Raw genomic sequence first — 18,446 nt, forward strand, 5'->3', positions numbered from 1 at the left:
TTTCTGCTGGTTGGCCACATTGAAATTAACTAAAGATCTAACACAAATAAATCAGAATATTTAACTGGATGTAAGAATGCTAAATGAGGATAGGCCTTTCTTGAGCAGCTTTTTTAATCATAATTTTAAAGTCATGTCTTTGGAAGAAGAATAATCATAGAACCATAGAATCAGCTAGGTTGGAAAATACCTTTGAGATCATCAAGTCCAACCATTACACCAGGACTGCCAAGATCACTATTAAACCATATCATTGAGGGCTTCATCTACACAGTTTTTGAACACTTCTAGGGACGGCAATTCCACCATTTCTCTAGGCAGCCTCTTCCAATACCTGATTACCCTCTTTGTGGAGAAATTGTTCCTAATATCCAGCCAAAACCTCCCCTGGCACAGCCTGAGGCCATTAATTCTCGTCCTATCATTTGTTATTTGGGAGAAGAGACCGACCCCCACCTCACTACAACCTCCTTTCAAGTAGTTTAAAGAGCGATAAGGTCCCCTCTCTGAGATTTCTCCAGACTAAACAACCCCAGTTCCCTCAGCTGTTCCTCTTCAGACTTATTCTCCAGACCCTTTACCAGCTTTGTGGGCCTTTTCTGGACCTGCTTCAGCACCTCAATGTCTTTCTTGTAGTGAAGGACCCAAAAGTGAACACAGTATTCAAGGTGCAGCCTCATCAGTGCCCAATACAGAGGGGTAATCACTTCACTGGCCCTGCTGGTCACACTATTTCTGATACAGGGCAGGATACCGTTGTCTTTCTTGGCCGCCTGGGCACCAGCTTGCTCATGTTTAGCTGGCCACCAGTTGACACCCCCAGGTCCTTTTCCACCTAGCGGCCTTCAGTCATTCTTCCCCAAGCCTGTAGTGCTGCATGGTAGTTTTGTGGCCCAAATACAAGACCTGTCACTTTGCCTTGTTGAACCTCATACCATTGGCCACAGCCTGTTGATCCAGCCTGTCTAGATCCCTCTGCAGAGCCTTCCTATCCCTCAGCAGATCAGCAGTCTCAGCCAACTTCGTGTCATCCACAAATTTACTGAGGGTGCACTTGATCCCCTCATCCAGATCATTGATAAAGATATTAAACAACACTGGCCGCAGTACTGAGCCCTGGGGAACATTACTAGTAAACAGTCACCAACTAGATGTGACACCATTTACAACCACTCTTTGGGCTCGATCACCCAGCCAGTTTCTAACTCAGTGAATAATCCACCTATCCAGGCCATGAGCACCCAATTTGTCCAGGAGAATGCTGTGGAAGACAGTGTGAAATGCTTTACTTAAGTCCAAATAGACGATGTCCACAGCCTTTCCCTCATCAACCAGGGGAGTCACCTTGTTGTAGAAGGAGATCAGGTTGGTCAAGCAGCACCCGCCCTTCATGAACCCACGCTGACTGGCCTGATTCCTCCGTTTTCCCGCATGTGCTTTATGATCTCACTCAGGATCATCTGCTCCATGACCTTTCCTAGCTCTGAGGTCAGGCTGACAGGCCTTTAGTTGCCAGGGTCTTCCTTCCTGCCCCTTTTGTAGAGAAGCATCATGCTGGCCAGCCTCCAAGCCCCAGGGACCTGCCCAATAGACCAGGACTGCTTATAGATGATGGAGAGTGGCTTAGCAAGCTCCTCTGCCAGCTCCTTCAGCACTCTTGGGTGTAACCCATCTGGCCCCGTAGACTTATGTACATCTAGGTGGAACAGGAGCTCGCTAGCCACTTTTTCCTGAATTATGGGGACTTCAGCTCCCCACCTCTGCCATCTAGCTCAGGGAACTGAGTACCCTAAGGATGTCTCATGTGACTATTAAAGACTGAGGCAAAGGCTGCATTAAGTACGTTAGCCTTTTCATCATTCTCAGTCACTAAGTTTTCCCTAGTATCCAGTAGAGGATGGAAGTTCTCCTTGGTCCTCCTTTTATTGCTAATGTATTTGTGAAAGTACTTTTTATTATCCATTATGGTAGTGGCCAGATCTAGTTCCATCTGAAGGAATGGAAGAAAAGCCTTTGCCTTTCTAATTTTCTATCTACATAACCTAACAATATCCTTGTACTTTTCATGGCTGGACTGTCCCTTCTTCCACAGGTGATAAATTCTTTTTCCTGAGTTCCAGCACTATCTCCCTGTTCAGCCAGGCTGGTGTCTTCTGCGCTGGCTTGATTTTTGCCACATTGGGACCGCCCACTCCTGTGCCTTAAGGATTTCATTCTTGAAGAGTGTCCAGACTTCCTGGATCCTTTTGTCCTTCAGCAAGGTTTCCCAAGGAATTCTGCCAACCAGCATCCTAAACAGGCCAAACTCAGCCTTCCAGAAGTCTAAGGCGGAGGTTTTGCTGACTTTCTTCCTGACTTCTCCAAGGATTGAAAATTCAATCATTTCGTGATCACTTTGCTCAAGATGGCTTCTAGCCATCACATCACCCATCAGTCCTCTGTGAACAGCAAATCTAGCCAGGCACCTCCCCTAGCTGGCTCACTGACCAGCTGGATTAGGAATTTATCGTCAGCACCCTCCAAGAACCTCCTGGATTGTCTCTTCACTGCTGTGCTGTACTTCCAGCAGACATCTGATAGGTTGAAGTCCCCCACGAGAACAAGGGCAAGCGACCATGAAATTCTCCCAGTTGTTTGAAAACACTTCATTTGTATCTTCATTCTGGCCAGATGGTCTGTAACAGACTCCTACCAGGATATCTGCTTGGTTGGCCTTCCCCCGGATCTTCACGCACAAACATTCAGCCTTCTCACTTACAACATTTAGTTCAAGGCAGTCAATGCACACCCTGACATACAACTCAACCCCATCACCTCTTTTTCCTGGCCTATCTCTTTTGAAGACCCTATAGCCATCCACTGCAGCATTCCAATCATGTTAATCATTCCACCATGTTTCTCTGATGTCATAATTTCTCTGCTGCAGAATGGCTTCCAGCTCCTGCTTGTTGTCCATGCTGCAGGCATTAGCACAAATACATTTAAGTTGCCCCGTGGATCTGGACTCCAGAGGTGGCATGTTACCACTTGGCTCATTTCTAGCAAGCCCCCTTCAACCTAGTTTAAAGCCCTCTCTATAAGCCTTGCTAGCTCCTGGGCTAGGATCCTTTTCTCCCTTTGGGACAGGCATACCCCATCTGCCTCCAGCAGCTTTTTTGCCATGTAGACTCACTGATGGTGAAAACCCACAAAATTCTGGCTCTGATACCAGTCATGGAGCCAGGAATTAGTGAGATTTTTCTGATGTAACCATTGTCATTGATTGCGAGTGGCAGAAGGAATAAGAACACTATTTGGGCTCCCGAACCTTGAACCATTCCTCCCAAGGCCCTGAAGTGCTTCTTGAATCTCCTCAGGCTTCTTTCCCCATTTCCTCATTGCCCACCTCATTAAAGTCACAGGGCCATACCAAATGAGTGAGTTTTTTTTTGTGAAGTCCCTTACCCTGGCTTTAGAAGTATGGCTTTAAGCCACAACAATTTAAGTCTACCTTACATCCAAGTACTAGTCATATGGTTTGTCTGAACAGTTCTTTTTTTTCAGCTCTTAAATACAGTGCATGCCTGGAAGAAAAGACTACTCAGTCCCTAAAAGCCTTTGTTTTGATTTATGAAAAAGAACACTTAAAAATAGCAAGGGGAATCAAATAACCCACTGCTCATATTGGCTGGCAGATTTCAGAACAGTAAGCATATAAATTACTACAGATGTTCATACCGAACAGTATGGTGATTTCTGGGACAGAAGCAGAGTCTTTTCCAGTTTTAGTTCCTAGATGTCTGATATTCTTTTCCTCTACCTCTTGAGGCTAATGTCCAAAATAGAAAACAAACGAAACCCCCAAACCAGTTCCTGTGTCTAGCTTCATGACATGTCAAACAGTTTGGTGAAGTAGGGGTTGTTTTGGGGTTAGGGTTTGTTTTTTTTTTTGGTGGTTTGGGGAGGGGGAGGGAGATGACTCTTAATTTTTTCAGTAAAGTTGTCTCTAGATAATGTGTGTTTGAGTCAGGTGGTTAGTATTTACACTCAATGGTTACCAATTTATTCAGTAGTAGCAAAGTTTCTCCATAGCTTTTCTTATTTTTTGTCTGCAAGCCCAAGGCCATCTATTTATAAAGCAATGGAAATTTTGGCTTTGCCCTTAGTAGAAAGAAACTTTTACCTATTACCCCCATACACTTATCCTTTCCTACCTGTTTACACACCTAGGCACTTGCTTCTCTGCTTTGACAAGTAGATATTTGTCCTCTGCCCCTTAAATCATGTACACCTCTGCACCTCTTCCCTTTATGGTTCCTCTACTATTGCCAGCCATTTTATTCTCATCTCCATTTCTTCCTCCAGTCATTGCATTTTTCAACCCCATGTCCCTCTTTCCCAAAGTCGTCAAGGTTCACCACTTCCGTTGCAATCTTTCCCAACCATCAGCATGCTCATTTCCTGTCCTTCCCTAAAACTCTATCTTCCCTGACTGCTTCTTCCTCAAATAGGGAACTTGCAGACCAGTAATTATGATTCAAGGATGAAGACTATGTCAAATGTGAGGCACAGATGAATTTTCCATTCCAGGGGTCTTTCCTGGAGCAACTGTATGGCCCTGGAAGGCTTGTCAGCCTGCCTGTGCTGATAATGTCAGCACAGGTCCCAGTCTTGAGCTTCCCCAGCACCTGGGTAAGTTCCCTTCCCTTAGGCAACCCTGCAGACTCCTTGCAGCTTCCTCTCTCCCTCATCTCTTCCTCTCCAGCAAATTCAAAATATCAGAAAAGGGATTTATCTAGGCAATTGCTAGCCTGCTTACATATATATTTACTGGAATGAGCAACATTGTTGCAATTAACAGAAACCTCCAATGTGATGGCCCTAAGCACATGCATAATTATTCATAGAATGGGGGTTGGCAACTGCCACCTCTTTGGAAAATGGCAGCGCTACCCTTCACTTCCCTGTCAGGATTGCTGCAGAAGGTTTCAGGAAAAACTTGGGTCACAGCTGAAGAAAAAACCCCAGCCTATCCTCTGTTATGTTAGACAGCCTCAGCTATAATAAAACATAATTATTAAACCATAAGCCACAAAATCACTTACTTAATGACAAGAAAACCAGAATTGAAATGAATTTAACTCAGAGAAAACCTTAAGGAAAAAATCTGTTATAGGGTAATTATTTTCCTTTAAGACTAACTTAATATTAACTTTTTACGGAATCACAGAATCAAAGAATTGTTAGAGTTGGAAGGGACCTCTAGAGATCATCTGATTTTGAAAAGCAGGTTTGGAAATGATGAGAAAGAGGTGCACAAGACTTAAGGGGCAGATGTCCCTTCAGAGGTGCCCCTGGCTGCCTGCAGACAGGGTCTGCCTCACACAGCTTTAGCCGAAGAGTAACCATTGGGGTTTACTTTTGTATTGTCTTGTGAACTATATCCTGGTCAAGGCAGGGCCACCCAGAGCAGTTACACAGGAATGCATTCAGGTGGGTTTTGAATGTCTCCAGAGATGAAGATTCCACGACCACCCTGGCAGCCTGTTCAATGCTCTGCCACCTTTTGTTTATGGTCATTGCTCCTTGTCCTATCTCTGGGCACCACTGATAAGAGTCTGGCACCATTCTCCTGGCACCCACCTTTGAGATATTTACATGCATTAACAAGATCCCCTCTCAGTCTGCCCTTGACTAAACAGGCCCAGCTCCTGCAGTCTCTCCTTGTAAGAAAGATGCTCCAGACCTTGATCATCCGTGTAGCCCTCCTCTGGACCTTCTCCAGTAGCTCCTTGTCTGTCTTGTACAGAGGAGCCCAGAACTGGACACAGTACTCCAGATGGGGCCTCATTAGGCTCGAATAGAGAGGGAGCATCACCTCCATTGACCTGCTAGCCGCTCTCCTCATGATGCACCCCAGGATGCTATTTGCCCTCCTGGCTGTAAGGGCACACTGAGGCTCATAATCAACCTATCATCTACCACAGGCAACCTTTTAACAGCCCCACACTTTAAAAAATCAGCATAATGCACATACCTTTGGACAGCTTGAAGATCTGTGTTGCCGGCGGTGAAGCCTCCCACACTCTGCTTTCCAGTGCCACCACACTTGTGCAAAGATGGCAGGGACTTACCTGCTGCCCTCCAGACTGAGCCTTCCTTGCCTTTGCTCCACACCCAGTGCCTGATGGTGGCTGTGTCCAGCACGGCTGGGTGCAGACTGTTGAAGAACAGCCCTGCTGGGGCCTGGTACCCTGCAGGCCTGAGCTCACTGTGGAGCAGCAGCGCAGGGCAGGCTGGGTACCTGCAATGGAACCTGTGGGCAGAGGGGTGGGTAAAGGCCCCAGATGAGTCTGCTCATGGCCATGAAGACCTACTAGTGCTCTCGGGACCCTGCCATCGTTTTACAGGGATTGTCCTGCGGGGTCAGTGTCAGGACAAGAGCTGTGACTGCTGCAAAATGGCTGCCCCCCAGAGCAGCTGGGGAGCCCAGGTGTTCCTAGAGCTCTCCTGTTGCCTTCTTAAAGAGAAGCAAGATGAGAAGCTGTCTGCTCTTCCGCCTGAGTGAGAAACAACTCTCTTTCTCATTCGTTCTGAATCTGTTTTTCCTATCCATATTCCACTCAAAGTAGTGCTCCCTTCAGATGTGCCCCTGGCTGCCCGCAGTGTGCAGTGACAGGCTCTGCCTCACGCGACTCTAGGCAAAGAGTAACCATGGGGTTTTACTTTTGGATTGTTTCGTGAATGATAATCCTGATGTCTTCTGAACACTGGGAGTCCAAAGACCTCAGGCAGAGAGGCGAGACTCGGCTTTCCCAGGGAAATACCTGGAATGTGGTCCTTGCTCTGCACTGGTATAGGGTATTTCATCTTTCCTTCTCTGAGCTGCTCTGCGGAAAAGGACCTGGGATGCTGACTGATGGCTGGCTGAACATGAGCCAGATTGTGCCCACACAGACAAGAAGCCAACATCATCCTGGCCTGTATCAGAAATGGTGCGGCCAACAGGGACAGGGCAGTGATCATCCCCCTGTACTTGGCACTGGTGAGGTTGCACCTTGAATACTGTGTTCAGTTCTGGGCCCCTCACTACAAGAGAGACACTGAGGTGTTAGAGAATGGCAACGAAGCCAGTGAAGGGTCTGGAGCACAAGTCTTATGAGGAACAGCTGAGAGAACTGGGGGTGTTTAATCTGGAGAACTCTCTTTCTGAGGAAAGACCTTATCACTGTCTACACTACCTGGAAGGAGGTTGTAGTGAGGCGAGGATTGGTCTCTTTTCCAAAGTAAAGAGTGATAGGACAAGAGGTAACAGCCTCAAGTTGTACCAGGGAAGATTTAGATTGGATATTAGGAAAAGTTTTTTTCACTGAAAGGGTTGTCAAGTATTAGAACAGGCTGCCTAGAGAAGCGGTCAGGTCATCATTCCTAGAGGTATTTAAAAGACACTTAGATGGGGTGCTTAGGGACATAGTTTAGCGGTGGACTTGGCAAGGTTAGGTTACTGGTTGGACTTGATGATCTTAAAGGTATTTTCCAACTCAAATGGTTCTGTGAATCTGTGGATGAAAAAAGTGACATCGAACAGCTCATTCTTTTGAAGAAAAGGAAAAAAAAAAGAGAAAAGGAAGAAGACAAGGGAAATCAGCAACCACCATCTTAAAAAATGGTCTCTGGTTACCTTCCAGTGGAAGTTAGGGGTTTTACAAACAATTGTAAAGAGAGCCTTTTGAAAAAGCAGGATATTTCCTAGGCTAGAAGGCTGCTGGATTGGAGTTGACAACATGTGTCTGTGCATGCCTTAGTGAACAGTTGTGAGTTTATATACTTTTTCATATATATGGTATATAAAGTATATACTTTTTACACTAACTATACTTTTATGTTTCTGTTAAGGAATACATATATAGTAAAAATGTATATATGTAAGTGTGCACTGTCTTCCATAGAGATACTGTATATGTAAGTTTTTTAGCAGGCAACACAGTGCTCAGCAAAGGCACAGCTAGGGTGCCAAACCCACATGCAGACTAAGCTGGAAAATGATTCAGAAAGTACAATTAGAGATACTGAATGAGGGCCCATTGAACTTCATAGTTTTTCCTTTACTGGTTTTGAAAGTTCTAGGACTGGGATTTCTTAAAGACTGCAAATACCTGTGGGAGGGAGGCCTTGGTGTTCTTGCACAGGTGATAAATATACCTCTCCCAACTGCTCATCTCCTAAGCTGCCAAGGCCCCCCTTTCTGAAGCACGGACAAGCCTAGCTTACTCTTTAGGCAAATAACTACCAGGCAGGATCTCTTCTCAGAGAAAGGGATTTCTATGTAAGCAAGTTACAGAAAGTGAAATAATTGCTTTTAAACTATTGCTTTTCTGTTTGTTTTAATTTCCTCAGAAATTCTGTAGAAGAACTTTGCTAGCAGAAGCTTGACCATGGTTAAAAAATGAGGAGAAAATATTTTCCAGTGTAAGTGGTCTACTCACTTGGAAGAGAAATAATCTGAGCCAAGCACCACAGCAGGCAATGTCTGCTGCATGCAGCCAATGCTCCCTCTTCCTTCCTCCACCCCTGTTAGCCATCCCTTCCCAGGAAAGCCGTCACCTGGGAGAGATGTTGACACCAAAGGTGTGCAGTCCCTTCAGGCTGTGTAAGGGCACACTGTCATATCCTCTGTGCTTTCACTGTTATTGATTGGCCCTTTTGTGCATTTTGGGGCATTCTTACAAGTGCAGCTCTTCTAAAAAACAGCTACTTCGAACTGAGCACTGATGTCATTGCTGACATTATGCTCTTTCCATTTTACACATTTCATCTATAGTTGTAACTAAAAATGTCATGGTTTTACCTTGTATTTTAGAAATAATACTGAGTCATATAATTCCTTCTCCTAATTGCAGTTTCTTAGCTTCACTTCAGCAAACACAAAAAGTGTGCTTTTGACAAAGCTGTTTTAAGAAAAGACAGACAGAAACTATTTTCAGGGAGATTATCTGAGGCACCAACAGTTGGCCTTATTCTATCCCTACTGAAATAGTTCTTTGTTTTTAAAGTCTTTTATCTAAATAACTAAGAGTAAGATAAAACACCATCTGATCAGAAGTTGTCTGTACAATCTAGAAACGGTTATTAGACCGTGGGTGGTCAGGAGCAGATGGGCTTTCTCCAGTTCCAGACTAAAGCAAAAACCTCCCTGTCCTGATTCTGCTCATAAAGGTGTTCTGGCCAGCATCATTTCCAGAGTGTCATGTGATAAGAGCTTCCTAACCTCACAGAGGGCACTTTAATCCAGAATGAAAAACATGTCCTGAGAGAATATTTTAAATCAGCACTAGCTCTGTCCAACAGTGAAAAGGATGAGGTAGCTGCAGATCCTGTTCACATTCTATTGATAGATCCTGCAATTCACAGGTACTTGTCATAAACTCTTGACTGTTTTTAGTTTTTGTTCTCTGACTCTACACCCTCATGACAAATGGAAAGAAGGAGAAGTTGTCTTAAAATCTTCACTAAAACTTCAAACAAATGTGAAGTAAAAAGAGCACAGAATTCCATTGCTCCAAACTTCAGGTTGAAATATTAACAAGGAAGTTCAGTGATCAAAGCAAAGCTTCTGGACTTCATAGAAGAAGGTTTTTCAGGATTTTAAAATTTTATTTTACCAAAGACCTAACCTTTTGGGCCTTCCTGGTTGTGCTTTGTGTGTTCTGCTTGCAAAGTATATATGCTGTAGGTTAGAAAGAATGCTTTCTCATGGGGAGTAAACATTTTTATAGCGATTAATTGAATTAATCTAATTCCAAATCCCATGGATTTCTCTTGAAGTAATCAAATGCCCCAAATTCAACAGAAGTTAATCACCTTGCTTAATTGGGAACTCAGCACCTCCTTCATGGTTTTCTAATTTTTGAAATGTTATAAGCAATTTGTATTTGTGAATAGGACTGAAAAGGCTTTCCTGACTGATGGAGTTGAGGTGGAATGGGTTGATATAAAGGATCTATTAAAACATCATTGGAAAAAGCTCTATAGCTCATGCATTGGTTCGGTTAATCTCTATAGATTTTTTAATGCTATTGCTGGAAGGCTGGTTTTGGAGAGGAAGAATGCAACCTTCTTTTTTGTACTTCATGGATCCTTAACCCTTATTTAAAGAGGACTTTGGATTTTAGACCAAATAACTGTTCTTGTAATTATATCAAACAGTTAAAAAAAAAAAAAGCTAGTTAATGATGTTCAACATAAGTAATCATGTTAAATAGTGAAATTTAATTTCTTAAAAACTTAAATCCTCATATCTTTTGGAATGCATTGTACTGTAGGATGTCTGAGTAAATTAAATTCTCCCCTGCACACTAAAACATCAATTTCCTTATGGTAATTATCTGCTAGATTGGATCTGTCAGTAGCAGGGAAGCATGCCTGACATTATACCCTTTTTACAAAAAATGATTACAAAAAATTAAGACGAATGAGTAAAATTAAGGCTGCGGCTGGTAAGCCCATATAAAGCTCTCATAGATCACTTTACATAAGCTACCATTGTACTGGATACTAAGCTTTTAATGACTAGTTGCATAATGAGGTGAAGGCCATTAAAGAACAGCAGAGGTAACCGATCACAGAGATAAGAGCTAAAAAATGATTTTCAGCCAACTAGAAGCAATTTATTATACACAAAAAACACAGCTCTAACTGAAATGTCTGGATAGATGAGGAACTTTTGAAAGTTGACAAGATTTCCTTCCTGGGGAAGTTTTACAAATACGATGGGAGCCTGTCTCTGTCATATTAGATTCTTTTTCTCTGCTATTCAGTACTCCAGAATTGGTGTGGAGGGATTTTTTTCATGTTGTTTCTTAATATGGCTGGACTGTAGCGCTGCATTTCATTAGCCCACTTGAAAGGTAAATTAGAGTGAGAAGTAGCTATTATAAAAGAAATTCTTAGCACACTGCCAGTGAGCGGTGTATGGAAAGAGGTTAGTGGTTGCAAGTCAATTGATACCCTATCCTGGGCTAAAAACCAGCATGCATGTTACAGAACTGCCTCTCGGGATGGGGGACTTAGGGTTGCAAGGTAACATATTGCTCCCAGGGCAGTGTAGAAATGAATATGTAAGTAAATTCTCTTATAATGAACAGCCACTCTGGGCCAAACCAGAAAAAGTGCCTTAAAGGTAGCACAGAGTCAAATGCTGAGGTCTCCCCATCTCATAAGGGAAACCACATCCCTAATTTAGACCAAGGGAATGTGGGAAAGAGTGCCTAAGGAGCGGCATGAACTGCAGGTGCAGGTGAAAACCTGCAGCTGGGCTGTCTGAAACACTTGGTGTGTAGCCACCTTAACCCAGCCAGTGGAAGATACACACATGGGTATATAAACACATATATAAACATATGCACAGACACACACACAGACACACGCACATATACATCTAACATACAGATGCACACACATACTAGCATATTTACTGTGTCTATATAAAACCCTATTGTTTACGAAAAAGTGTAATTTTCACAGCACTTTATAACAAAAAAAACAGCCTGGGAAAACTACTTTATCTTCTTTCTCCCTTCTTTTCCACATCTCCTTTATGTGCTATCGACGTTCAGTAGTGTCCTGGCTTACAGTATTCAACAAGGCTGGATAAACCATAAGCTGCCTGGAGATAGGGGAGGTTACTACAGACAAATAGGAGAGTGTCCAAAGGCAGGACACAGAGGTGGGTGTGGGGCTTGAAGCACATCATCTAAGGACTAAGGAACTTTATCCTGAAGGAGTCAGATGGGAGGGTGTAACTAACTGCAATCTTCAAATAATCAGAGAAAGGTTAGAACTTTGTAATGGAGTCCAGTGTTTCTTTGAGGTGCAATTGCCGAGTTGACATCAGGCAACAGTCACAGATGTTAACAAAGACAACACAAAAAAAAGATGCTCACAGGGAGAGTTGGGAAAGACTGGAATGTGATGCCCACACAAATGTGGAGTCTCCATTCTTGGAGATTTTTCATAAGCCAGTTGGGCAAGACCCTGGGCAACATACTTTGAAGGCCAGATTTTGAATGGGGGTTTATATAGATAACATCCAGAGCTCCAAACTACATTTTTCTATGACTCCATGATTCTTTTCTGAAACTTATGGCCATCTTATTCCCATAGAAGTTGTGAATCCTACCCATATCACTTCCTCACAAGGGCATATCCTGATTCACAGGATAGGCTTCTTAGGGAGCTGTTCCTTTATTGTTACTGTTGTCTTCTGGAACTTGATCTAGCTTATGTATGCACTGTGCCAGGTAATTCCATGCATACTCTGAAACAGATTTCTGCAACTGTGTCTATGTGAGCAAATTAAACACCTCAGGGGACTGTTCTTTGCTATACAACTGGAACAGCTATGCTATTAGATTTTTAGCATGATGCCTGACCTATTTTTGGTTTGCTGAACGGCATTCTTCTCCACTGGCCCAAAAACATCTCAGACATAAATTCAGAAATTGGCAGGAGTTACCAATTCTTCTTACCAGTGGCATCCTTGTTTTGGAGTCTCGCCAAGTTAACAGTACAGACATTGGCTGTTACTTGACCCAAGTGCCATCAAGTGGCCCTTAATGTGTTTTACTTCATCAGTACAGACACAGCCTCAAAGTCTAGGCAACTTTCAAGCCAAAGGGTCAATTTCAGGATGCCATGGCAGTTGTGTACCTTGATGTACCTTGGGCAGAGAAGAGATTCAGAGCAGCCCTGCGGAGAAGGTCTTGAGGGTGTTGGTTGATGAGAAAATGAACATGAGCAGGCAGTGTCCGCTTGCAGCCCAGAAAGCCAACCGTATCCTGGGCTGCATCAAAAGGAGCATGACCAGCAGGTCAAAGGAGGTGATCCTGCCCCTCTACTCTGCTCTTGTGAGACCTCACCTGGAGTATTGTGTGCAGTTCTGGTGTCCTCAACATAAAAAGGACATGGAACTGTTGGAACAAGTCCAGAGAAGGGCCACGAGGATGATCAGGGGACTGGAGCACCTCCTGTATGAAGACAGGTTGAGGAAGTTGGGGATGTTCAGCCTGGAGAAGAGAAGGCTGCGTGGAGACCTCCTAGCAGCCTTCCAGTATCTGAAGGGGGCCTGTAGGGATGCTGGAGAGGGACTCTTCATTAGAGACTGTAGTGATAGGACAAGGGGTAACAGGTTAAAACTTAAACAGGGGAAGTTTAGATTGGATATAAGGAAGAAATTCTTTCCTGTTAGGGTGGTGAGGCACTGGAATAGGTTGCCCAGGGAGGTTGTGAATGCTCCATCCCTGGCAGTGCTCAAGACCAGGTTGGACGAGGCCTTGAGTGATACGATTTAGTGTAAGGTGTCCCTGCCCATGGCAGGGGGGTTGGAACTGGATGATCTTAAGGTCCTTTCCAACCCTAATTATTCTATGATTCTGTGTATATTGTGGGGAGGAGTATTAATCTCAGTTTTTGATTTGAGTAATTAAATCCCACCTGATTTCTGCTTTAGGGATATATTGCCCTCTGTGCACCAAATCTTTAGCCATTAGAAAGCTGCAGCTTAATTTACAAAGCACTGAAGTCAGTGGAAGCTTTTGCTTTTATTTTTTTTTTTTAATATTTTATTTTTGATTGGAGCTTGTCCAGTTTACTGATAAGGTGCATAGTTTGAGTTACCTTTCATTTAGGCAGCTTTATCAAAGCTGTCATTAATACTTCTCTTTTTTAATCACTTACATTTATGATGTGTCTTGCCTTCTATAACATCTTCAGTCATTCCAGTCATTTTTCCTTTATCTTCTAATTATTTTAAGTGTAAATCAGTTTGATTTACAGCCTGCTGACTGTGTCATTATCTGAGATGTGTACATACTAGCGTATTTACTGTGTCAAGCTAGCTGATGGTGGCTAATACAATCATATGCTTTTTTTCACTGTATCTGATCTGCTAATTAACTGGAAAATATTTTGATTGGGGTGACTGCTTACCCAAATTATTTAATTGTCCCATGCAAGGGTGCAGCAAAAAAAATTAATAATGGAGATGAGCCTAGGAAGTTCTGTGAGATTTCACACTAACAGCTTTTCAGGGTAGGGCTGGAATTAGGCAAATAGAGGAATAGCAAGAGCAGCATGGAGCCTGCAGGAAAAGAAATTAGCTGCATTTTACAATACAGAATAATGGTAAGAGGACTCTAGGTTTTATCTATTCCCTTTCTGACTTGATTTTCTTACTTTCTTTACAAAGCAAGGTGCCCTGATCCCTTGTACTAAAAGAGTATGCATGTGGAAGAGATAAGGTTTAAGAGAACTGAGACCATAATGCAGAGAAATTGGAAAGCCCTAACTCTGAGGTCTCTGCCGGGTTAAGTGGATTGGACTTCTTTAACAATCTCGGGTGGGCTTCTTAACCTGAATTGACTGTCAGTCACTGTTGAACTGAACATGGTAGAAAGCTGCAAGTAATTTTATCAGCTGTGAATTTTTACTTTTACCTTGTGCAAAATACATTGGGCACTCTTTCTTCAAGAAGCATAGTTGTCCTGTAAGAAACTTTGTTTAGTTTTTAAGCAGAAGGTCTAAGAATTACTTTTTTTTACTAAAAGTAATGAACTCACTGAATACTCAAAGGTTCTTGTTGAAGGAAATGTCTGGATTTAAAAGATACATCTCTGCTTTACTCAATAACTGCAGTATTTGTGAGATTTCTTATTGGCAGTGAAATGGTTAACTACTTTAAGTGGTGTTGAGTGAGTGACCTATAGGGTTTTTAGTGGTCATTGATAGAAACAATAAGGTTTACACCACAGGATTCAGCAAGATATATGTTGTTCTAAAATTGAGAACCAGCGATATACTTGTGCTCAGTTTTGTCTGTAAGTGCTTTGCTATAAAGTGATGATTTCTTGAATCAAAGGGCCACATCAAAGATGAGAGAAGCTGCTGTGGTTTAGATCCTTATTAAGAAGTCCTGGAAATTTCATTTTGCATTCCAATTTTGAGAATGCTGAAGAAATACATGGCAAAATCCTAAACTAATGAGTTTACACATAATTTATATGTACAGAATTGTTTCATGCAGAGTGACAACAAGGAGCCATATAATGCCTATTATCTAAAGATGGAACCTGTTTGTTATCCTTTTAATAGCAGCAGAGATAGGACACTGTCAGAGGCTTGCAGTATAACCCATGGTAAAAGGAAAAACACTTACCATAATGTTATCCAGCTGCTGAGCAAGTGATGCTCTAATGTTGCACAGTCAGGCAAACAAAGCCATCAGTCAGTGGAACATGGAGGCCTAAAGACCTTTGACTTTCAGGGCCTACATATATCTAAATCATAAACTTACTACATATGTTCATTACTAGACTAAGTAATAAGCACACAGCAACAGCAACTGCTTTGGTCCCATAAGCAGCTATACTTAGGCCTGATTTCTATTTCTCTGAAGAAACCCCCAATGAAAATCAAAGTTAGTAAATGAGGAGATGATTTGGGCAGTTATTTTCATTCTCAGCCTTTACTGAGACACATTTCACCAGGCTTATCTCAGAGCTGCTGTTTTTCAGTGAAGATATAAGGCATAGTCTTGACTTCTTAACATCCAGGATGTACTCTTTCCTTACTACAAAGCCAGCAATTGCATTTTTTAAATACAAATGGACGTGGATGAGATGACAAGCAGCTGTTCAGCACAAGATAGGTCAGAAGTTTGGGAGCAATCTCCTCTGGGATGGCTGGATACATCAGGACTGCTTTGTACGGCTGCACACTGGGAAAAAGAGAGTCCTGTGCTAAAGGGTAAGCCAAGCCTCTCGAGTCCCACATTGTTGGGGGGAAAGAAAAGACAGCAGTGGCTGAGACATGCTGAGATTTGAAACAAGGAGCTTTTTTCAGCTATCAGTGGAGAGGGATACTCCACTTAAACTTTGTTTTCTCCTCTGCTCTGCCCAATCGTACTTTAGCTCTTAATTTCTGAAGGCCACACAAATTCTCTACTTGCTCATGATATTTTTCTAATTTTAATTGTACTTTATTAAATAAAAGTGTTTCCATCTACAGCAAAATGAAACAAAATTTCCAGTTATTATATGCTTTTGGTTTCTGTCTCCTTTATAAGTACCTTATTTTCTCCAGTCATTTTCAAGATTTCAGGCTAGGATCACCACAACCTCTTATATCATATAATTTTCCTACCATGAAGTTGTTTATGTGTATTGTTTACCCAACAGACATTTCTCTTTCACTTGGTATATTCATTACTAAATAATTCTGTGAGAAGATACAGGCCACTGACTTTTTGCAATTTGCATCCCCATACTCTAAGCTATGTTGAAAGCAAAGCTTTTTGGTCCTCTTGCTTTGGAAGTACATTAATATTTCTATGACCTTTACTAGATGGCAGATGAGAAGCATTAGGAATAAAATAAAAAACAAACCAAAAAACCCCCCCATTTTTTAAAAAATGCATATTTCTGAAAGGAGTAAGAGAGAAAAAAATTTAGTCTAAAAAAAATATGAAGTTTAGCTAATTATGCTAATTGTTCTGCTGTAGCCTATTTTTCCATGACAAAATGTTTCTTTATGATCAATCCACTCAACATAATGCAAAAATGTATTTGAAGGGGTTCAGTAGCTATGTATACAAAAATATATAGATAGTATTTAGAGATATTTAGAAAGAAATAGAATAGTTTAAGACGTGTTTATATACTGTGTATGTTGAAGTGATCATATTCAAAGCACGGTCACTGTGCTAACAACTACTTCACACAAAATTACTTAAATAATTTAATTTCCAAAGCCTGCTGCTTATAAAGAGAAATTCTGCAAAACAAGCTGCAGATGTAGTGACTTTTTGTTTGGTGTAAATGCTCTGCTTTAGAAGACTATACTTTCTAAAGCCTTTAGAAGCCTTTAGAAGGAAAACCAACTAAATTCTACCCAGGAAACCATTTCTCTCAAAGCAGCACTGTTTTTCAGTGGTTTTACTACACACCGGAAGCCAGCCCTGTTCCTGTTCATCTAGGTGTCGATGCCATAACTCAAAGGAACAGATCCAAAAATGATTTTTAATGACTTGAAATTTGACTGCTTTATGAACACTCTGTATAGATTAACAACACCTATGATTCAGGAAGGCATTAAAAAGATAGAAAGTAGAAGTTGCCCCACAAACTTAAGTATTTGTTCACTGTTTTCCAACTGGAGGCAAAACTAGCATTCTTTAATAGCAACCCTCTTTTATATACTTTATATCATATACTTTCTATCATATGCCACATTATCAACTAGGGGTGTGTGTCTGTGTTATTTCTCTTTAGGATAGTGTGGAAGACCCAAAAATTTTAAGATAGCAATAACCAGTTCACCATACCAGGAATCACATGAATCTAGAAGAGATCAGATTAAATCAAGTGGTGCTATTTATAGGATTGACATGATGGGAAAAAAAACCTTTTGTCTTCACTACCAGGAGCAATGCTATTACAACCAGTAAAAACAGGGATGGATAGGCCTTATACTGAGTGTGTCACATACCTTTTTTTTTGTTTTTTATTAATACTTTCATAAGTTCTTCTCTTCCAATGCATGAAAATTTTCCCTCGAGGTTTCAAGGAATAGTCTCTCATAATCTTGGAACTAAAACATAGATTTGTTAAAACCAAATTAATTTTAAATGAAATGAGTTGTTGCTTGGACACAAGCATTTCCATTTCATTTGCAATTAAAGCCCAAGAGCTTCTTGATCTTTGTTCAAGTTTTCAGAGAAACTGAAAGTAACTAGAAAATGAGTTTAAAAACCTCCTTTCCTCCCCACTGTTTATTTTTTTTTTCTGTATTTCTTCAGCTTGATCTAGCAGTATAGACAAGTGTAAATCATCCTTACATTTTTAACAGTTTTATCTAGAGGATTTCTAATACACAGCTTTCAATCATTAGATGAAGAAATTCTAGCTCTCAATTAATCTGTAAAGTCAGAGAAAGCTATGCTGGGTTATCCAGCTAAGAACCTGCTCCATTTTAAAAATAGCTCCCATCTCCTTAGATTATTGTGCTTTAATTATGCCATGTGTAAAATATTTTTATACATAAACCTGCCAATCTGAACTTACTCAAGTGATGGCATCTGTCGTTGCAGTTAATGTTCTTAGCTCACTGCTGGTTTAAAATATAATCAGTTTTCATCTGCTAGTTTGAATGGAACTGAAGTTTCTGCTCAAGATATAGGCTGTGATGCCATGTTGCATTGCGCAAAGACAGTTCCTACATTCATACCCAAAGTCAGATCACTCTCCTTGCACTGCAGGGTAGGGGCTCTGAAAGATTTCATTGCAGTCCTTCTCAAGCATACAACAACATAGCCCTTGTAAAAGATTTTTTTATGTGGTACATAATTCCATATGACATGGTAAAATAAATTTTCAAGAGACTATGTTTTTATCTAAAATATTCACTGACTTGCA

General features: G+C 41.5%; 1 protein-coding gene across 2 annotated transcripts in view; it reads right to left on the reverse strand.

Annotated features, from left to right (window-relative positions):
• Nucleotides 1-7,016, reverse strand: part of IKZF1 (IKAROS family zinc finger 1) — a 105,862-nt gene extending 98,846 nt beyond the window's left edge. For both annotated transcript variants that reach the window (XM_061449145.1, XM_061449139.1), the window contains exon 1: nt 6,017-7,016. The gene's annotated coding sequence lies outside the window, so the exon portion shown is untranslated. The remainder of the gene's footprint in view (nt 1-6,016) is intronic.
• Between the last annotated feature and the right edge of the window lie 11,430 nt (nt 7,017-18,446).

This window comes from Pezoporus flaviventris, unplaced genomic scaffold (assembly GCF_033815535.1).
Source record: "Pezoporus flaviventris isolate CSIRO_AGI_PZ_B2104156 unplaced genomic scaffold, CSIRO_AGI_Pfla_v1 ptg000007l, whole genome shotgun sequence".
Classification (NCBI taxonomy): domain Eukaryota; kingdom Metazoa; phylum Chordata; class Aves; order Psittaciformes; family Psittacidae; genus Pezoporus; species Pezoporus flaviventris.